This window comes from Dama dama, chromosome 15 (genome assembly GCF_033118175.1).
Source record: "Dama dama isolate Ldn47 chromosome 15, ASM3311817v1, whole genome shotgun sequence".
Lineage (NCBI taxonomy): Eukaryota > Metazoa > Chordata > Mammalia > Artiodactyla > Cervidae > Dama > Dama dama.
The window spans coordinates 87,082,321-87,105,501 of NC_083695.1; positions in this window are offsets into that span (position 1 = coordinate 87,082,321).

A 23,181-nucleotide genomic window follows, 5' to 3' on the forward strand; every position below is an offset into this window, starting at 1 on the left:
TCCGCGGCGCTCTCCGCTGCCGCCGCCGCCGCCGCCGCCGCCCCCTCCCGGCGGGTCACGCCCCCGCTGAAACCCGAGCCGTTTCCTGGACGGCGGCGCCCGCTCTGCCAATCAGCGCCGCGCGCCCCGCCGCCCCGACTCGGCGCGGCTCCCGACGCCTGCGAGCGGCCCCGAGACCCCGGCGGGGAGGGCGAGGGGGCCCTGGCCGCACCGGGACGCGGAGGGGCAGCAGGCAGCATCCTCCGTGAATGCGGCCGGGGCCCGCGCTCCCTTCCTTCCCTGGGCAGTTCGCCTGACCCACGCTTTGCCGGGTGGTTACGTTACGTTGTCTCATTTCAAGTCAAAACAAATGACAGAAAGCCTGCTCTCTACCCACCCCCACCACCCGCCACGAGACTTTAAAATGCATCTGCGTGGTATTGGGGCGCGTGGGGGAGAAATATAATGAAACTGAAACTTTGAGACGAGAGAAAGTAACCTAGGGAATGCCTGCCTATTCATCAAAGCGATAGCGATGAGAAAAGAAACGTGTATTTACGGAGGTTCTGCTATAGGCAGGGCACACGGAATAGAGTCTTCTTTTTCAACCGCACAGCCACCCTGCATAGTAATAGTCCCAGTTTCTGCTAAGGATACAGGGTGAGAGAGGTTATTTGTCCAGGGTTAACCAGCTGGTTAATGGCAGCAGCTGAGCCTGACTTTGAATCTGGCTCTCTTAGGGAAAAGTTCAAAACTGGGCGGGGCGGAATAGTGTTTGGTACTATATATTTGGATCAATAAATTCGGAAGATTCTAAGGACTCAACTCTGCTATAAATAGCTATATGACCTTGAGCAAATCAATTCCTCTCTCTGAATCTTAAGATTCTTCAACTAAATGCCAAGCTGTAACTGGTTAAAGTTCATATTTTCCATTTACCTTTTTCACTAGTCTGTGTCTACAGGATAATTTATTCTTTAACATACTTGCTCTCCTTCCCCACTCATCCAGCTCCCAAGCAGTGGTGCCTTAAGTCCAAGACAATATAGATAAAAACCTTAATTATTTTTTCCTTAAAAAAGGTCATTAAACCCAGAAGTGCTTTGGAGTCCTAAAGATGGATGGAGCAGCAGTACCAAATTGACCTGGGAAATCGACTTTTCCTGCATTTAGAAAGGCAGTTGCTTATGGGTCATTGACACTGCACACTTCACAACATTTACAAAAATATTTTTTCAGGGTGCCACATCATTAGAAAATCATTCTTCTTCACAATACCTCTCAGAGAACTTTTATGTAAAATTACCGAAACGCCAGGAGTACAGGTCCATTGAAATGCTTCAGGCAAATGGCTCTGAAATTCTGTTTGGGAAATGTGACAGCAAAAGTAATAGTCTGAATCTCAAGCAAAATAAAATAATCAGTTTCCATGCTTGGGGCAGGCTATGGTTTTTGGTCAAGTCTTTTAACCTGGATCAGTCCCAGAATCTTTTAATTCATGGAGATACCTTGGCCAGGTGACCTCAGCCATCTACCACACCCGAGTTGTTCTGACCACATCAGTGCTTTTCAGTGTCTCAGATCAGGCTGAGTGTCTGCCTGCTTGGAGGCTGGCACTTACAACTTTATATTCCCCACCAATGGGGATCTCAAGTCTCTCAGGACAGATTCCTTTCCCATCCTGCAAGGAATCCATCAGGCATTGAAAATGCTGTTAACACGTTCTCACATAAATTACTGGTGCAGGAAGCTGCCATCCCTACCCACTGTTCATCAGTGGCTCTGTGTACCCTGAATGAAAAGGAAGCCTTCCGCTGAAAATAACAAATAAGAACACCTACTTCAGTGTCCAGATGCAGTCTGCAGAATTTATTGTTTATAGGAATAAAAAGACACCCATCCATCAAAAGCCCCTTATTCCCTTAAGAGTGTCCGTTTTTAAGTGAGCGAAGCCCACAAGCCCACAACAGCAAACTTTTTGGTTTAGAGAAAAGCAAAACCATGTTTGGAATTTTTTTTAAAAACCCAATCCTGTCATCATATTTTAGGCTTCAAGTGACCTCAGAGGGTCTAGGAAAGCGTTCACACCAGTGAGGCTTCTGAATGAGAAAATAATCTCTTTACAGTTTTTTTCTCTCCCCTCTTCAAGTGGCTGGAACCCCTTTTGTCAATGGCCTCCCTTGAATGGTGTAGCTAATAAGCTTATTAATGAGCTTCCACAGCCGAGTGTGAATAGGTAAATAAGCCCCAATCTGTTGAGGTTCAGGGCCGAGGGCAGAAAAGCCAGCAAGAACTAAAGGTGACAGTTTGAACTGAACCAAGAACGCCTGCACCAGGTTTCAGCTGAAAGAGCCTCCAGACAAGGGCACATTCACAGCCCCTTCACCCCCCACCGAGGTCCCTTTTCCTAGCAATTTTCCCCCCTTTACAAAATGTCTTGAGTAGTCACCCATTTTTTTTTTTCAAAAGCCCTCGAGACGTCCTTCTTTTTTCACTCTAGTAATGATACATCAATGGAAGGAAGGAAAATGAGGACACCAGAACTCTGATGCCCCACAAGTTTCAAGGAACAAACTGCTGCTAACCCACTTGTTCTGGGAAGAAGACGGCGGCGGGGCTGGGGTGGGGACCCCGGCTGCCATAGGCCTCTCTCCTTTAAAGATTTAGAATTTCTCTTTTAATAATTTGTTTTCTAATGGGTGGCTGGTCCTTCACCCGATGGAAAAGTTGGAGGAATAAAAAGGCTACTGACATTTAAGTGCTAATGAGCCCTTTTAATGTGATTCTGAGCACCTTGCAAAACTGAATTTCATTCTTTAAGCTACATCTCAAGAATGTCCATAGCATAAAAGAAGCTTTCGAAAAAAAAAAAAAAGAAGCTTTCGAAAGGAGAAATCTACAATAGTCCAAAGACTATGGTCAGAGTTGTTAATCCTAGGATGTACTGATCGGGATGGGTGGGGGGATCGGAGAGACAGGACCCGTCTTCAGGGAGCTTATGACATTTAAACAGAATCATGAGTCCCAGTACTAGTCACCGTCAATGATTCTAAACTTAGAACGGGGTCTGAATTTCCAAGCCAAGATTTCCCTGGAGAAAAACTTAAGTTATCTGAGTCTTTCAGGTTCTCGGCTATAAAATTTGGAAAACAATGGTGTGTGTGTGTGTGTGTGATAAGTTGCTTCAGTCATGTCCAACTCTTTGCCACCCTAGGGACTGTAGCCCACTAGGCTCCTCTGTCCATGGGATTCTCCAGGCAAGAATACTGAAGTGGCTTGCCTTACCCTCCTCCAGGGGATCTTCCCGACCCAGGGATTGAACCCACGTCTCCTATGTCTCCTGCACTGGCAGCACTATCTTGTAGTTATTTAATAGAGTCATGCAAAGCATTCACTGAATTAAGGTGTGACAAGCATTGAGACCTTTTTATCCAGATGCCCTCTGGTTCTGGAGAAACTCTTGGCACATGAGAAATGCAATGTGTTTGCAATGATTATCATTAGCTGTTAATTATTATTCCCACCTCCTGAGACTGCTGGAAAAGTTAAGTGATTAAGTGAAGAGCTGAGGACTCACTAGCACTACATGGATATTATTATGAAATAATAATATGAAAACCTGGTTTTCAAAGAGTCTGGAGCCACCATTGCTGGATTCCCCAACCCACCTCCACCCCACTGGAAGGACTGATGCTGAAGCTCCAATGTTTTTGCCACCTGATCAAAAGAGCCAACTCACTGGAAAAGACCCTGATGCTGAGAAAGAGTGAAGGCAGGAAGAGAAGGGGACGACAGAGGATGAGAGGGTTGAACGTCATCACCGACTCAATGGACATGAGTTTGACCAAGCTCCAGGAGATGGTGAAGGACAGGGAAGCCTGGCGTGCTGCAGTCCATGGGGTCGCAAAGAGTCAGGCACGACTGAGCCACTGAACAACAACCTCTGCCCCAGCTGAAAGGCCTGGTGGTGTCTACCCAAGGCCCACCTCAAGATGAAATGGCTGAGTCAGACAAATGGCCATCGAATTGGAAAGCATCACAACACTCATTGGTACCCAATGCCCAGAAGCAGTCCCTCGGAGTGGCAGGGAGGTCGAGGGGATGGTGCTCAGTAGAAGACACTTTTAACACTGGAGAACGGCTTTAAAAAGAGCATCTTTGAAAATATGAGAAGCATCTGAATAAAAACTGGCACTATGCCTTGCTCTGATGGTTTACGAGATTCCCAAATGGCTTGAGGGACATGGATAGGTCTTTCTAGGGAGACGGTGTCCAAAGATGAGGCAGTGTGTATTAAACCCTGGCAGTCCAGTGGTTAAGACTCTGCCTTCCAATGCAGGGGGCACGTGTTCGATCCCTGGTCAAAGAATTAGGATCCTGCATGCTGCCTGGTGCAGCCCAAAAGAAAAGAAAAAAAAAAAATTGCCATCATGCTGACTCCAGGATTTTACAGGAGAGGAAATCAGGATGCCGAAAGGGGGAAGTGATGGACTCAGGGCCGCCACACCAGCTGGTGGCTGGGAAATCCAGAATCTGATCTCTCCATCAGGCTAGGATTCATTTCAGTGGCCACCAGAGCAAGACAATGGGTTTTTACCCTGACATTGTCAAGGACTAACTGTGTGATTCTGGCGAAGTCATTGAATATGCACCTTGCCCACCACCACTATCCTTGGCATCACCCACTTCTGCATAATTGAGGCTTCACCTTTCAACCTGAAAAGACAAATTTGTTTATGATCTCCACCCCCTCCCAGCTCTGAACAGTCCTTGCCTCTAGAGAAACAGAGGAATTGTCATTTACTCATCACTGAAGAGCAAACTGGTTACAGAGTCTACATCCACTCTGAGGTATTCTGAACCCTAGTCTAGGAACCCTGCTTTTCACCCCTATCTACTAGTCACGGTATCTCCCAAAAAAGTCCTCTAAGCCCTGATCCATAGCTGCACATACCACACAGCATTGCTTGGCTGCATTTGACTCAGCCGGTAAAGAATCCGCCTGCAATGCAGGAGACACAGGTTGGATCTCTGGGTCGGGAAGATCCCCTGGAGAAGGAAATGGCAACGCACTCCAGTGTTCTTGCCTGGGAAATCCCATGGACAACAGAGCCTGGCGGGCTACAGCCCATGAGGTTGCATAGCGTCACACATGACTTAGCTAGCTGCTAAACCACCACCACCATTGCTTGGTTACAAGACTCCGTTCTCTTCCTTCACTCCCACCCCGCATTCAACCACCACCTCCACCACACCAATGCCTCCCAGCGGACTGGAGAGAGAGCATACAGGTGGTTTTAGCTGGAGTAGAGCAAATGAGGATGAGATCAACCATGAGGTCCTCCTGCCTCTTTCAGACCCCTCCCCATCCCTGCCTAGAGCTGTGCTGTCCACTGTGGTAGCCCCTAGCCAATGTGATCATTTCAAGTTAAAACTGAATAAGACTTCAAGTTCAGCTCTTTGATAGCACAGCCCCGTTTCAAGTACTCGATAGCCACATGTGGCTAGGGCCGTCACATCGGACAGTGGAGATTTTAGAGGAAATTGTCACCATGGCAGAATGCTGTACACAGTGGACTTCACTGGAGAGGCCCCCTGCCTTCCCCTGCCTCCTCCAAGAAGATCTCCTCAACCAGGGGTGTCCCCAGGGGCTGCTTTTGCCCATCTCCCCCCAACTCCCACGTGCATTCCATCGTCTTGTGTTGCCAGCAGGGTTTAGGGCAAGGTCCTCATCAGAATGGGAAGAGTGTCAGAGATAGCCAGGATGGTCTCTGATGGACAGATACAATATTACTGTTGGCTGAATGAAAAGGGCCTGCAGCATCACCTCCTGCTTCCGGGACCCACTTGAAGCAGTCCCAGTGCGGGTTTCTGTAAGCCCTAAGTCCCTCCCTGTGAGGACTGAAGCTCCCTCAAACCCCCAGGAATTCACAGCTGTGTGCCCAGAGCCATGAACCAGAGGGAGAAAGGCCAGCTGAACCAAGACGGCAGTGCCCGAGGAGAGAGCCCTGTGGAGTTTGACCTTGGACATCAATGAGGGGATAGACGAGTTCACTGGGGACTCCTAAATCACAACGGGGCCTCCCACGTGCCTCAGTGGTGAAGAATCTGCTGGCCAACGCAGGAGAGGAAGGAGACGGGTGTCTGAACCCTGAGCGGGGAAGATCCTCTGGAGGAGGAAATGGCAACCCCCTCCAGTATTTTTGGGAAATCCCATGGACAGAGGAGCCTTGCACGCTACAGTCCGGAGGGTCTCCAAGAGCTGGACACGACTGAGTGACTCGGCACAAGCACAACACACACACAAATCGTATCACCCAGAAGAACCTGGCCTGCCTCCCCTTTCTCGTGGTCCAGGGCCTGGCACAACTGCTGGCTAGTCGTGTACAGCTCATGAGCCGTTTTGTGCCTACAGGTCCTCAGTAGATACTAGGTAATTGATGGGGATCATGACAGCTTTGGGGGCTTTGGGGGCTTCCTAATTAGGGCGTCTGGGAACATTTACATAGAGTTTGCACCTAGTTCCTGAAGTATATTTAGAAGTTATTGCGGTGGAAGTTACCTTTCCGGGCAAGACCTGATTTCCATGGTGCCTTCCTCTTTGCCCTTGATTTCTGCCTTCCGTTTGTTACCCTGTTTCCCGAGGGTGTGTCTACTTTGTCCAAACGTGAAAAGTTCACTTTAATAAATCCAAGTGGAGAAAAGTGATGCGGCCAGGATCCTGGTGAATTAGGGAAGGAGACGGGCGGGGGAATCCAGAGCAGGACTCATCGTAAAACCACAAACCCAGTAACATTTTCAGCGTCCCAGCGCGCTCGTATTTTGTCCCCTGGCTGGGGAGAAAGTCCATCAAGGGGCGAGCGATTTCTTTAACAGGTTTCTAAGAGCGGCGCTGAGCAAAAATTAACTCCTTCGCGGGAGCCGGAGGCCGGCGCGGCGCGGGGCCCGCGGGCTCGGGGAGCAGGTGGGTCCAGGTGCGGGAGGCCGAGGTCCCCGGGGCTCCCTTTGTTCTCCGGCCTCTGAGCTGCGAGGCGCGCGGCGGCCGCCGGCGCCCCCGTGTGGCCACGGGCGTCCCGGGCGCGCACAGACAGGGTGGATGGGTGGGCGCGCAGCGCCCCGGGATGAAGGAGGGGTTGCGGCCCGCCCGGGAGCATCGCTATCCGGCCTGCGCCCGGCCTCACCCTGAAGTCCTTCGGCTGTGCAGGTGACGAGCGATTCGTGTCGAGGTGCGTCTGCAGCGGGAATCCCGCTGGGACGGAATGTCTTACCCTGACACCTGTGGACCCGGCATCCTGCAAGGGCAGGGGGCGGCCTCCCCTGGGATCTGGCCTGGCGTGTTCCCTCTATCCGGCTTCCTTTGTCCCCAGCGGGGCCTGGCCTCACATTGCCAGGTTGTGGCCGCATCGCTCCACCTGGATCCAGCTTGAGAAGCACTTCTGCACCCTGATTCTTATGGCTCAGCTTCAACCTCCCGCCCCCTGTTTTAGTTCCCAGCCACAGCGCCCACCTGGACTGCCACCCTAAAGCGTGGGAGTTTCCAGCTCCCCTCCCAACAAAGCCAGTCTGTCCCAGATCTGAGCTGTCTTTGGAAAACCTTACACCACACCCCTCCTTTTGGGTTTGTTTTTCTCCTGCATCAGGGCAGCTGCCCCAGCTCCCCAGTCCCTTCTGAAGGGATTCTGAAGCAGTTCAGCCTCTAGTCTGTCTTCTCCCCAGAGGTGGGGACCACCGCCCTGCTCTTTCATCACTCAGAGCCTCGGTGGCTCCCCATTTGCAATAGCCATGACCCTGCTGTCTTAGCACAGAGTGGATGCTTGGTGGCTGATATTTACTTGGCACTTACTCTGTTCCAAGCAAATGCGATCATGGCCTTACAGGTTATCCCATACAGGTCAGGTACCTCTCTGACCCCCATGTTACAAATCAGGCTGTGGAAACATGAAGAGCTTGCCAAGTCATACAGTCATGAGGGAGGGAGCCTGGCTTTGGAGCAAGTGCTTGTCCCTTATGCTGCCAGCACCCTGATCCAGGGGTCCCTGTGAGGTCCAGGGGAGGGGCAGCAGCTTTAGCCAGTGGATGGAAATGAAAGCCAGTGGGGCCAGTTCTTCAGATCCTCCCAGAGAAGTTGGCCATCCCATTCAGATGATGAGAGCTCTTTCCATTTTTGGACCAGCCCCTCTTTCAGTTAGCCAGTGGGCCTGCAGATTGTACCCTCTGCTGTCCTGGAGTGCTAGGGGCATGGGCCCTGGAGTCCAGCTCTGCCGGCCATGGGCTTATCATCTGCATCTTCTTTCCACATCCTCCTCTGTAGACAGAGACAATACTAACACCTGCTTAGAAGAGTTTTTGTACAGATTGAATGGGAGGCTTCAGGTAAAGTGCTTGATTCATGGCAAATGATCAGTCCATGTTAGCTAGTATTATTATTTCCAGTCTGAATGAAGAGACAGTAAGACCTCTCTCTTTGAAGCCCTAGCTCTGGCTTTGTTTCCTGCTGTTTCTCTTTGCTGTGAAATCATTGGCAAGCTACTCCACCTCTCTGAGCCTCTTGTGTCCTTATTTTTAGGTACTGAACATTGAATGTCACCAAGTTCAAGTTTCACCTCTAATAGTCTTGACTCCAACAGCAGCTCAAGCTGTCTAGGGCAGAGTATTGCTCACTTTCTTCTAAAGATCTTCTCAGTATCACGCAGAAATTCATTCCATTGTGGGCTCATCATGACAACCACCAGATTCTTCATTTTATCTGTCTGAGGCACCATTTTGTCCCACCCTCTCAGGACAAGGAAAAGACCCATTGTAAAATATCCTCTGTGTGCTTCAAAACAGGAATCAAGGCATTTGTTACTGCTGCTGCTGCTAAGTCGCTTCAGTCGTGTCCGACTCTGTGCGACCCCATAGACGGCAGCCCACCAGGCTCCCCCATCCCTGGGCTTCTCCAGGCAAGAACACTGGAGTGGGTTGCCATTTCCTCCTCCAATGCATGAAAGTGAAAAGTGAAAGTGAAGTCATTCAGTCTTGTCTGACTCTTAGTGACCCCATGGACTGCAGCCCACCAGGCTCCTCCGTCCATGGGATTTTCCAGGCAAGAGTACTGGAGTGGGGTGCCATTGCCTTCTCCAGACATTTGTTAGCCTCCTCCAAATCAGACATGGCATCACTTCAGAACACCACTGGGTTAGGGGTGCCAAATTTAGCTATTTAATAAATTACAAGACAGTTAAATTGGGATTTCAGATAAACAATGAATACTTCTTTGTATTCCCTAATATTGCATGAACAAGTATCACATGGAATGTACTTACATGAAAAAGTATTCATTGTTTATCTGAAATTCAGATTGAGGTGAATGGTTTATATTTTATATGGCAACCCTACACTGGGTAGAAGGCACTCCCACAAGTTGCCTGGTTGGGGCAAGTCCAAGAGAGATGGGCCTTCTTCCCAGAGGTCATTGGGAACTAACTGCCTTCTCCTTCTGATGGATTTGTGTATTGACAGTGCTATTTGAATGTTCAGTGATAAAGATAATCTGTTAAAAACCCATGCTTCCAGGACTCCCCGGGTGGTCCGGTGACTGAGACTCTGAGCTCCCAATGCAGGAAGTCTGGATTCGATCTTTGGTCAGGGAATTAGACCCTACATGCCACAACTTAGACCCAGGGTATCCAAATAAATATATGAACATTTTAAAAAACAAACATGCCTCCTCTTGAATGAAATAGTAACTATGGTATTGACTGCACTATTGGAAAAGACATGATGCTTTGTCATCAAGCATGTATGTAAAACACATGGATGTGGTCCATGCCAGGGCCAGAGGCTTGCCATGGCGGACGGGTCACAAAGCCTGTGATGACGGAACAGGCCTCTGAGCCCCTGTGCTTCCTCACCTCATCTGTGCCATCCCACGGGGATTAGCTGATGGGCAAGATGCAATTCTGTCCAAGATGGAAGCGGACAGACCCTCCACCCTGAATACATCCCTACATACCTGGGCCATTTTTCTAGCTGCTGTTTAGTGCCAGCCCCTGCTACTTTACCTGGCTCTGTGTCTCAGAGCTGATTTTCCTGCTCAAGCCTGCTGAATTTCCAGTGATTTATTATGATCCCACCAGTGTCAGCCATCTCCTGTGGGTACCACTCCCACTCAAACCCCGAGATCATGGGGTAAAGAATCCACCCATGAAAGCAGGAGACACAGGAGCTGCAGGTTCAATCCCTGGGTCAGGAAGTTCCCCTGGATGAGGAAATAGCAACCCACTCCAGTGTTCTTGCCTGGAGAATCCCATGGACAGAGGAGCCTGGTGGGCTACGGTCCACAGGGTCGAAAAGAGTCGGACAAGACCGAAGTGACTTAGCACACACGCACACACGCATGCTGCTATAGCAAATTACCACAAACTTAGTGGCTTGAAACAATTCAAACTTAGTATGCCACAGTTCTGTGGCTCAAGAGTGCAGTGGGCTCAGCTGGACTCAAGGTGTTGGCAGAGTTTTGTTCTTTTCTGGAGACTCTGTGGGGAGAATCTGCTCCCAGGTTCACCTAGGTTGTTGGCCGATTCAGTTCCTCATGGCTCCAGGTCCTGTTTTCCGGCTGGCCAATCACCAGGAGTCTCTCTGCTCATCCTTCTTCCATTGGCAAAGTCAGCAACAACACAGCAAGTCCCTCCCACCTTGGGAAAGCCTCTGACTTCTCCCTCTCCTGAGTCTCTTCTGCTCAAGCCAGAGAAAAATTCTCTGCTGTTAAGGGTTCATGTAATTAGACTGGGTCTACCCAGGTCACCTTCTTATTTTTATGTCCGAAATTTTAATTCCATTCTCAAAGTCCTATTACCAGGTTCTGGGGATTGGAAAACAAGTGTCTTTGGGGCAGGGAGGAGGAAGGCATAGTCTGCCTACCACACATGGGGTAGTGATGTTTTAGGGTAAAACAAAGCACATTAATTTCCTAGTTGTTGTTCAGTCACTAAATTGTGTCAGACTCTACGACCCCATGAACTGCAGCACACCAGCCTTCCCTGTCCTTCACTATCTCCTGGAGCTTGCTCAAAATCACGTCCATTGAGTCAGTGATGCCATCCAACCATTTTAGTGAGCCATGCTCCCTCTGAAACCTTAGGGGAGAATCCTTTCTCTCTTGTCCGAGCTTCCAGTGGTGACCGGCAGTCCTCGGCTTCCTTGGGTTGCAGCTGCATCGCTCCAGTCTCTGCCTCTGTCGTCACGTGGCCTCTCCCGGTGTGTCTGTGTCCAGATTTCCTTCTTCTGATAAGGACACCGGTCATCCTGAATGAGGGTCTTACCCAAATGACCTCAACTTAACCCAATTCCATCTGTAAAGATCCTTATTTTGAAATTAGGTCCCACTCACAGATACTGGGGCTAGGATTTCCACAAGTATTTTGTAGGGGACATAGTTCAATCCCAAACACAAGGTAATGCCAGAAAGGTACTAGGTACAGAGCTTGACCTCTGGTCTCTGCTCATCAACAGTAACAGTTGGGGGACTTCCCTGGTGGTCCAGTGGTTAAGAATCTCTACCTGTGCAGGGGACACAGGTTCGATCCCTGGTCATCCCAAAAGCCATGGGACAAACTAAGCCCACACACCTCAACTACAGACAAGTTCACATGCCACAAGGAAGATCCTGAGTGCCTCAACTAAGACCCAATGCAGCCAAAAATAAAATTAGTAAATAAAAATACACACCAAAGAAAACAGTAGGAATTGGCATGCACGAGTGATGTCTCAGACACTCTGGGTGACCGTGGCCACGGACGTGGCTGGCTGGTGTGTGTGCGGCAGGAGCCTAGAAACCGCTCCTCCTTCCGTCCTGCCTTCCTGACCACCCCCCCCCCATCCTGTGGTCAGCTTCACCCCCACCCTCTACTCAGGCCGCCCCCTTGCCTGTGAGGTCCTCTCCCCTCTCCAAATCGGCATCCTGGTTGCTCTTCAAGCCCCACCTTTTCTGAAAAGCCATCTCTCAGGTGGCTGCGCCCATCCGAAGGCTGGGCCAATTAAAGACAGAAACTGGAAAGACTAATTCCACCCTGGAAGTCCCACTGCTCAGCTGGCTGGAAAACGAGCCTTCCTATTAGGAGATGCAGGTCAAAAACTCAAGGGAGAAATGAAGATAAAGCAAGATGCTGATTCAGTGGCTGAAAAGGTTCAGAAGAAGAGTAATTTTCAAGCAAGAAATTCACCCTCTCTCTATCCGGTCTGATAATAATCCATCTTGTAAACATGACCTGTTCTTCCTAGAAAGAAAAACAATAACATCCTTACACCCTGGCCAAGTTAGCCTTCAGGGGCTATAAGTCTTTGGGGGCGGGGGTGTCTATAGTACACACAGCGTATTGTCTGATCACCCTCCCCTTGCATATTTGTAACTATCACGTTGGCCCGACCTAAAATGCAGAGTAGGAGAGGACTGATACATTCCATCAGCAGTCCAGGAATCTCACACCATTTTTTTAGTACCTCCACGTTTAATCAATTAGAACACGTGCACACCCAGAGCAGTCCCCAGACGCAGCCACGTCTGCGGAGAGAGCCGGCCTCAGCACTCAATCTCTAGGATGACTTCCAAACACTTGAGCGTCCTGACCTCGCCTCGTTTCCGGAAACGTCCTTAAGCTCGTTTCCCCCAGCACAGATGGGAACGGAGCTGGGCGGACGAGGGACAGCTGTCACTGCCGGAGAAACGGAAGAGATAGGCGGCCTCGCTTGGGACTGAAGGATGCCCCAGAGGGAAGTCACTGTCTCCCTCCAGACACGGTCCCTGGAGGCTCTCACCTACAGGGTAGGGGCTCCCGAGGGACGGGCAGAGGATCAGCTCGGTATCGCCAGGATCTAGCCCAGGGCCTGCGAGAGACCAGCATGGGTTGGCAGAAGGAACAAATGAATGAAGACCGTGGACTCGAGGCAGCCAGACCAAGGCTGGTGGAAGCTGTCCCTGCGGGCAGTCGAGGTTGGGTCTCAGCCCCACCTGAGTCCCAGGATTCAGGCCTCTGTCTCCCACGGGCATCACCTGGAAACGGGCCCGGGGAAGAACGCTCAAGAAACCCAGCCAGCTTTTAAGCTGCAGGCCCGCAGGTCAGAGCCGAGCGCCACGGCCGCGTGGGGCGGGGAAGCCGCTTGCAGCTGTTTATGTGATGTGTATAGAGTGGATAAATAAACTTCATTTTCCAGGGCTGCCAATCTCTAAACATGCAGGAATATACATTCGCTCAGAAACCTAAAAAAAATAAACAGACGTGGTGATGTTTGAACCTAGCGTCAGGGCCCTGGGTCCCGAGCTACTCGCCTTTCAGCTGGTTAATAAACCCAGTTTATGGATCCCTCCGAGGGGCCTGTGTGTAAAAGTTCCGCTCAAAGGAAATGCTCCCTGTTAGGATGTGGGGGAGGGAGACTGTGAGCAGCAGATCCTTCTAGTTATCTCTCCTGGTGGGTCCAGGCAGGCCGGCACAAGCCAGGTGACTCTTCAATGACCAAGGAGGTGGCCCCTGGCATCCGCTACCCCGAGCCTCAGCTCAGCCTAATGAAGGGAGGTCAGGTAAGCCAAGCGAGAAGCCACCCATGTCTTTTAAGCCAGGACCACGCCCCAGCCACCCACCCCTGCTTTACTGTGACTCTGAGGCACCTTAGATGGCATCTGCCTATGTCCCCTGCCTTCAGCCCCTCGTGGAACATTTGCACAGAAGAAGGAGGGAGAAGATCTGACTGCGGGCTCCACCCCTTCTCTGTCCAAAAGGTACCTGGAGCTGTCCTCGCCTCCTCCCTCGATCTCAGCCATCACAAAGACAGTACACTTATCCTCACGGTGCCAGTTCACAAAGCCTGTTCCCACGGTGGTCCCCCAGAAGACCCACAGGGCAGCCACTCTTTCATTCATTCTTTCATTCATTCACTTGTTGGTGGATCAGAAGATTGACAATCCGCTAGTCCTGGAGCAGGACCTAGTCCTGGTCCTGATGCCAAGCCTGACAGCTGCCTTCAAGGGGCATAGAGTCCAGGGCGCACAGAGGCTAGGGTTCAGGAAACAGAAACCCAGAGGTGTCTTGGGTGACTTGGTCAAGGTCTTACCTAGTGGCGACAGACATAGACCCAGGGTCTGGGTCCAATTCCCAGATGGAGGCTCTTCCTACCATTCAGGGGAGCTGCATCCTAGCCCTATGATAACTTAGGGTTCAGGGTTTCTAGTTGGGAAACGGGGTAGGGGGAGCAGGGAGCAGGGTCAGAAAAGAGAGAGAAAAAGTGAGAAGAGGAGAAAGAACGGAGGGGATACGGTTTCAGTGGCTCAGGCCACATGCCCCGACATCTCAGGCCTGAGGTAACAGGCATGTAACACCACTCCTTCCATCACCATCCTAAGCGAGCATCACAGTGTCAGCACCTCTTGGTCCTGAAGTGAACCCCCTTCTTCTCCTGGCAACATGGCTCAGAGACACAAACTGACCACTCTCTCTGATGCTCAAAGCAGTAGAGACCAGCTCCAGCCTCTGAGGACAGCATGGCAGTGGAGGACTTACAGAAGCAGGGCAGCCTCCAAATCCTTCTCCAGGGGTCTCCAAGGGTTGTTTTACCTGAATTGTCCCCTTCAGCACTAACCGTAGGCCCTGCCTAACCCCTCCCACTCCACGTACCCAGGCAGCAGAGGCCACCAGGGTCCTGCTCCCAGAAGGACATCTGGACCTGCTGCCTCCCCTCTCATTCACACCCACCCCCCCCCCACCCCCTACCCAGCTCCTCACACTCACGAGGGAGGAGACCCCCTGGGGTCTCTTTCATAAAGGCACTAATCTCATTCACAGGGACCCCACCCTCATGACCTGGTCACGTCCCAAAGGCTCCACCTCCTAACATCACCTGGGAATTAAGTTTCCGCATATGAATTTGAGGTGGAGGGGACCCAAACCCCCAGTCTGTATAGCGCTCATCCATGCTTCATATTTTTCTTTTGCTGAAAGCCAGGGCCGGCCCAGGAGGTGAAGGAAGAGCTGCCCCAGCTCAGCCACTGGCAGCTGAAGGCAGATCACGGCCCTTCTCTGGTTGCAGTTTTCTCATCTGCAGATTGGGTGGGGAAAGGACCGACTGGCTAACCATGTTCCCTCACTCAGCAGTTCTTTTCAGAAGCAACAAGGAGCAGCATCAGGCAGGGAATGTTCCTCCTGGGGAGCAAGTGCTGGTCTCCCAGCCTCACTGCTGACCTAGGGACGATTCTGCTGTCGCCTGTTTATTTATGCGTTAGTCCCTCAGTTGCATCCAACTCTGTGCGACCCCATAGACTGTAGCCCGCCAGGCTCCTCTGTCCATGGGATTCTTCCAGCAAAAATACTAGAGTGGGTTGCCATTCCCTCCTTCAGGGGGTCTTCCCAACCAGGGATGGACCTCAGGTCTCCTGCATTTCAGGCAGATTCTTTTCCAACTGAGCCACTAGGGAAGCCCCAAGCTCACCCTCTGTGGCTGGGGCAGGCTCCTCTGCCTGTCTCACTCTGTGCCCCCCTCCATCAGGAGAGTGGGATTGGTTTTGGCACATCCCTGACCATGGAGCCCCATCATGAAAGCGGAGGGGTGGGACTTCCCTGGAAGTCTAGAGGCTAAGACTCCTCCGCACTCCCAGTGCAGGGGGCCTGAGTTCCATCCCTGGCCAGGAAACTAGATCCCACACGCCGCAACTAAGAGTTCGCACCCTATAACTAAAGATCCCACATGTCGCAACTAAAAAGGTCCCACAACGAAAAGAGAAGATCCCAAGGGCCACAGCTAAGACCCAGCGAAGTCAAATATTTTTAAAATATATTTTTAAAAGATGAAGGGAGGAGCAGGAGAACTTTGGGCTGTGTTCCAAAGAAGGCAAGGATCAGAACAAGGCTTGAGGCAAGGGTGTGTCCCGGCCAGCCCCCAGCAGAGCCTGAGAAGCAAGACCCTGCATCCGAGTAGGGCACCCACTGCGGGGCCAGGTGGCCGCTGGGTGTGCCCACGTCCCCTGATCTGGAATCCCAGGGCACTGAACACCCAGTTACATGGGTCATCAAGGTTGGGTTTCCACATCAGACTTCACTTACCAAGGGTTTCCCTGCTGAAACCAACGTGACAAGCACTCAGCACTGGGAGACTGAAGGATCCCTCTGACAGGTCTACATCATTTACAATCAACCTGTTAATGTCACACATTTCTACTAATGGAACTTTGCGACAAATAGTGACAAACAGTTCACAGGTGAGTGTAGTCAATGAGACATGCTTTAGGGAACATCAGCCAATCCACCTTCTCTTTCTTCTTTAGTCCTCACTCTCCATAATCATTCATTCAACCAACCAACTAGGCAACCGGCTGATAGTTTTTGTGCATCTGCCCTGTGCAGGGCTGTCCCAAGGGCCCTAGTTCAGTTCAGTTCAGTGGCTCAGTCGTGTCCAGCACTTTGCGACCCCATGGACTGCAGCACGCCAGGCTTCCCTGTCCATCACCAAGTCCCAGAGCTTGCTCAGGCTCATGTCCATCAAATTGGTGATGCCATCCAACCATCTCATCCTCAGTCGTCCCCTTCTCCTCCCGCCTTCAATCTTTCCCAGGATCAGGGTCTCTTCCAATGAGTCCAAGGGCACTAATGATCCAGCATTAAACAGGATAATATCTTTGCTGCCCCATAAAATGTACTTTCTGGAGGAGACAAAGCAATAAGCAAGTGAATAAATAAACACAACAATTACAGATCGGAACAAGGAGGGAAATAAAGTGATGAAAGTTAAGAGTACCTGGGAGGCCTTGTCCTTGTCATCCTCTGAGCCCCAATCACCTAAGTGGGCAGCCACAGTCTGAGCAGGTCTCCACTTGCCCAGCAGAGCCTCTGAAACTTTGGTGTGCTCATGGAGTGCCTGCTTGTAAAAATGCAGAATCTGATTCAGCTGTTCTGGGGCCTGAGATGCTGCATTTCTGCCTGGCTTCCAAATGATGCCAGTACAGCTGGTCCAGGGACCACAGAACACAGAGCGCTCCCTGCAACCCTAACCAAGTGACTTGTCCTTGTCCAGCACAGGGGCTGTAGGAGAGCTCAGAGGGGCCTCCATCAACTACCAAGACCACCATGAAACTTAAGCAAATAAATTTACCTTTCCCTGAAAAATATTCTGTTCCAGCTAGGTGTGTGGTGTGGATGGACAGCTGAACCATGGAAGGAAGATATGTGATGGACTGGTTTGTGTGGACTGAAGCCACGAGACACATCTCTATACCAGACATTTTATTCTCCTTGGATCTGTCTCTTTTTATTCCCGAGACTGAGAGCTGTATTCAGTCCCTGGGCCCCCCAGGCTACTATGTAAAGAGCACTAGTTTGGACTCCATGGCACTCAAGCCCTAGCTACATCACTGTCAAGCATCCAGCCTCTTGGCCCTGGTGGCCCAACTGTGCAGAAGCCAACATCACCTACTCTGCTTTTCCCCCAGAGGAAATGGACTTCATTAACATAAGGAGCAGTCAGATCTAGAAGCCTGGATGGTTTACCCAGCCTGGAAATAGACCAGAACCCTTCACTGGGAATTTGAACAAAGGTGGCTGAGAGTCAGCCATGGCATATAGTTCTAGGAACTTAGTGCAGCGGAAATGAATCTGCAGCAGTTAGAAAGACAGCGATGGGGAGTCATAGAGAAGACCTGTATAAACATGGTGCAAAATTGATGTCTGGAATAGTGCCTGATACACAAGCTATGCGTGAGCACAGAACTAATCTCCCCACCTCTCATCTTCATCCTCTTACTGATCTTCAGGATCTCTTATTTTTTCCCTTTCTCTCAAAGTCCCCATGTCCCTGGTTGAGCCATCCAGTTGTGCCTGAAAAGTGGTGCTGTTTCTTTAAGCCCCTGGTAGGTCTCCCTGATTTTCTTTGGCATCTGGATTGGGCATCTTTGGGAATCTGACCCACATCTGGGTGCGATAAAGAACAATTATCAAGCTGGAACATGCCCCGCACCAAACACACTTACTTAATTGGTGCTTTGCTTAAGCTAACGTTTCACATTATTTGGGCCTCCCCAAAGCATCAAGTTGAAAAGGCAAAGCTCATTTACTGCAAGCTTCCTTGAGGTCTAGATGGGCCTCGTATGTACCACACATGCACAAAATCTTCCAGTGCGTGCTGGGCACGGGCCTAATTAATGATGCTTTTACTTATTAGCAATAACCAACTTCACATGCACGGCTTTTTGAACTTGTTTCTGGAACTCTCTTCTGAACCACAAGACTAGAATAGAATAATGGGCACTCTGTAACTATTTGTTGAGTGACTAAACAACATGGGTGTAGTCAAGCATGCTGGCTAAGAAGGCTGGAGACACTGGCTTCAGGAAGATCTAGGATCTGGGTCTGGGTCTCAGTTCTGTTTGTCATTTTTGGTGCGACCTTAAGTTCTCTACGTTTGTGTCTTCGTCAGCTTAACTGATTAAATGCCAGTAAAATGATTAAATTAAATCACATTTACATAACTCACTATTTGGTAAGTCATAGGTACTTGAAAAATGTTAGCTATTAAGAGGTGACCATATTGCCCAAACAGGGACATGTTTAGAAGTGAATATGGACCTATAACAATTACACCACAAGAGCAGGCATCAACCAAGACTGTCCAGGCAAGCGAGGGCATCTGGTCACCCTGGCTGTTCCTATCTAATACGTGAGGTCTTTACAGATCATCAAATCCAACCTACTTCTTTGACACATGAAGCTATTGAGCTAGGGAGCCCTGGGGAGGTTAAGAATGACCTGAAGTGACATGACCTCATAGCAGACCCCAGGTTCAGGGTCACACTGCAGGTGCTAATTCCTTGTCCTCAAGAACAACAGCAAAGCTGGGAGGTGCTGGTCTCTGTCATTGTGTTTCGGCAAGATCTCATTTTGCAAAGGACAACAGTGAACCTCAGAGAAGTTAAGAACCTTGCCCAAGTCCACATAGCAGTATGTTCAGATGCAGGGACTGCAGGCATCTCCCAGACTCTCTTCCACTGAAGTGTAAGGTTCGTGGTCTGTAACAGCACGAGTGCTGGTCAGCATGCTGATGTCGTTTGTGAAATCAACAACTTACATTTTTTAGTTCACCCATCTTCTTTTGGTGAGTTTCAGAGCTCAGTGATCATCCTGATTATCCATGCACGACACAGGCATTCCGGTGACAATTCACTACTCTTTCCCTTCGCTCCCACCTTCGCTCCCACATCCGTCTCTGTTGTCATATAATTACCTGTTCCTGTTTGTAAAAGACTGCGCTCTGTAGAAAGGGATGTTGCCCACAACAGTATTACGTTGCCTCTCACACAGAAGTATGCTGAAGGTCTTCATTCTCAGCATCCATCACACTGCTGACAATCCAACAAGAACCACCAGGGACCCATCTTTCCCAATTTTCAAGACATGAAAATTCTCAGGGACTTCCCTGATGGTCCAATGGCTAAGACTCTGTGCTCCCAATGCAGGGGACCAGGTTCGATCCTTGGTCAGAGAACCAGAGCCCATCTGCCACAATGAAGACCGAAGATCCTGAGCAACTGAGACCTGCCACAGCCAAATAAATAAATAATGTTTAAAAATGTTTAAGAAAAAAAAATTCTCAGAAAGGGCTCCACACATCCCTGCTGAAATGACCTACCTTCAGTGCAAAGCAATAGGTGACATTTCCTCCTAAATAACTGAGCTTAGTTTATACCTAATCTGTTTCCTCCTCCCGGTCTTTCTTCCTTGTGCAGGCTTGCATTTCTCTCTTAAATCCTGGAGAATCACCATTTATCTCACACATGTGAGGGAGCCGGCTCTGCCTGACTTACAGGAGTCAACTCTGTGCTCCTGTTGCCAAGGCCATGTCCAGGGAATTCACTTGGCTGGCTTGAACTTGGCCTTGGCCATGGTGGGAATATTTGCACCACAGAAATCAGCAGACTATAAATCAGGGCTTCTTTTTTTTTCTTGGAGAACCAGTGGTTTAACATTTATAGCTCACCACTGCATATATGGCACCAAACCCAAACCCTGCCTGACTGCTTATGTCACATGCTTTTTATCAACTCAGTCCTCCCAAATTTCTACCACTTTCCCCAGTTCCTCTGCTCTTGCCTGGTGACTATGGGCAATCAAAACACCACAGTTACAAAAGATACAAGTATCATCTAGAACAGAATCTTTTACAACCACGTTTTCTGCCCCCCTCCCCTCCCCCAGATGAGTCTGTTTAGTCCACTGCTTGTAAAACTGTGTTTACAGAATCTTTTTGAGATCCATGCCCGACACATGCCTTCACTTGCTAAAAAAATTATCCCGTTTCCTCCACTTCCCCCCTCCCAAGTCCCACACAAAGTGTGATCATCACATATTTTTGAATCTCCAGCACACCCTGGGTCTTGTCAGGGGTCCACATATGGACTGAGTTTCTTTTAAACAGGCTAAAGTTTCCCAGCTCTCAATTCCATCTTTAAGGTTCTGACGAAGGCAAAAGGCGCACAACACTTCCAAGCCGGGCTGTGGAGAGACGGACGCTCAGAGACCCCCCCAGCTGAAAACCTCTCTTTCCACAGAACGCTGATTTACAGAATTAAGTTACAGCCTGACTATTTCAGTGGATGGTCCCAGACGGGGGCAAACCTCTGAGGCTAAAATCTGGGCTGCCGTTTTGCATGTGCAGTGCAGTTTGTAGCGAGTCTATTCCATCGTCCACCCCACATCTCAGCGCTACCGTGCATTTTGGTCAGTTTCCACGCATGAGGGCTTCCGGGTAACAGTACATCAAGGTTAGGCTGCAACTGCCCTTCTCTATAAACATTTTTCTACGGCGGTTTTAAAAACCAGAGATAAAGCTGACCGGGACGAGAAATCTTAACGAAACTTGACCGCCTCCCTGCTGTTCTGACTGTTAGAAACGACGGTTTGGAGCGCTGCACAGGTTTCCATAAGACAGTGCAAGCCTCTTCAAGCAATGAACCAGTCACTCCTTATAACTTATCTGTAGCTCAGTTATTTTGGAAACAAAATGAAGAGACTGGGAAAGCTCACTAAAAATAGTAAGTCGCTGCTTTGCAAGAACTGGCTTTAAGACAATTAATTATGCAGCAGTAATGTTCTTAATCATCTCTAAAGGAAACTATTTGCTCATGGTACTAGAAGAAATCAAACAAGGATCTCACTTTAGCTCTACATTCTAAGCTCATTATGCAGGGTCATTTGGGCCTGACTGCTTCCTGAGTCTTTCAGAAGAAGACCTGGGTAGGACTATGGGAGGCAGAAGCTGTATTTCGGCCACCTGGGTGTCATCCAGTAAAAAGAATCCAAGCACATTCACCTATCTTCAGAACTTATTATCCCAAACAACACGCAACTATTTTTTAAATTCTAGGTGTAGACACAGACATAGAGAATGGACATGTGGACACAGAGAGGGAGGGGAGGGTGGGTTAAACTGGGAGATTATGAAGGACGTATGTACACTGCTGCTGCTGCTAAATCGCTTCAGTCTTGTCCGACTCTGTGCGACCCCATAGACGGCAGCCCACCAGGCTCCACTGTCCCTGGGATTCTCCAGGCAAGAACACTGGAATGGGTTGCCATTTCCTCCTCCAATGCATGAAAGTGAAAAGTGAAAGTGAAGTCACTCAGTCTTGTCCAACTCTTCGCGAGCCCATGGGCTGCAGCCTACCAGGCTCCTCTGTCCATGGGATTTTCCAGGCAAGAGTACTGGAGTGGGGTGCCATTTCCTTCTCCACGCATATAGAGTACCATGTGTAACATAGATAGCTAGTGGGAACCTGCAATGAAGCACAGGAAGCTCAGTTCGGTGCTCCGTGATGACCTAGAGGGGTGCGACGGGAGCGGGGAGGGGGGACATGGGAGGCACATTCAAGAGGGAGGGGATATATGAATACATATAGCTGATTCACTTCATTGTAAAGCAATTACATGCCAATAAAAAATCAATGAATTCAAAAAAAACCCTAGAGGTAGGTTACTATTATCCCCAATTACAGAAGGAAAACTGAGGCATAGGGTAGTGCTGTAACTCAGTTCAGTTCAGTTCGGTTGCTCAGTCGTGTCCGACTCTTTTCTACCCCACAGACTGCAGCACGCCAGGCCTCCCCGTTGGTCCATCACCAACTCCCAGAGCTTGCTCAAACTCATGTTCGTTGAGTCGGTGATGCCATACAACCATCTCATCCTCTGTCTTCCCTTTCTCCTCCCGCTTTCAATCATTCCCAGCATCAGGGTCTTTTCAAATGAGTCAGTTCTTCACATCAGGTGGCCAAAGTATTGGAGTTTCAGCTTCAGCATCAGTCCTTCCAATGAATATTCAGGTTGATCTCCTTTAGGATGGACTGATTGGATCTCCTTGCAGTCCAAGGGACTCTCAAGAGTCTTCTCCAATGCCACAGTTCAAAAGCATCAATTCTTCGGTGCTCAGCTTTCTAGTTAGTTAGTGCCGTAAGCAATCCACTATAAAACAGCTCTGAAGTGGCTCTGACTAGGGACAAACCCCGGGTGCACATGCACACCCACCCTCTAAGTAGGCTGTGGTCCTGAGAAAAGAAGGACTTGTCCCAAGTCACCCAGACCATTCATGGCAGAGCCAGGCCCGCAGTGTCACCATCTCTTTCTGTCTCAGCATTCTGCCTCCATGAATGACACTCTGAATTCAGAGACGTTTGAATAGGGGGAGATACAGCTTGTGAGTTAGTGTTCTGACACAGAGCTGTGCCCCCAACCCTTGATAAAAAGCAGCAGATTTTATGTCTCTAACCCAGGGCTCGGCAAAATTTTTCTGCAAAAGCCCAGGTAGAAATAATTTAGGTTTTGTGAGCCATATGATCTCTGGTGCCACTTTTCAGCTGTTCAGTCATAGCAAAAAGAGCCATAAAAGATCCAGAAGTGACTGTGTGTGATTGTGTTCCAATAGAACTTGAATTTATGGACACTGAAATTTGAATTTTACATAACTGTTTTGTGGTGGTAAATAGACACAACATCAATTGACCGTTTTCACCAGTTTTTTTCTTTTTTCTTTTTCTTTTTTCTTTTTTGTGGCCGTGCTGCGTGGTATGTGGGCTCTTAGTTCCCTGACCAGGGATCGAACCTGCATCCCCAGCCTTGGACGTGCAGTCAACCACTGGACTGCCAGGGAAATTCTTGTATTTACCATTTTTAAGTGCACGGTTCAGTAGCCTGGAGTACA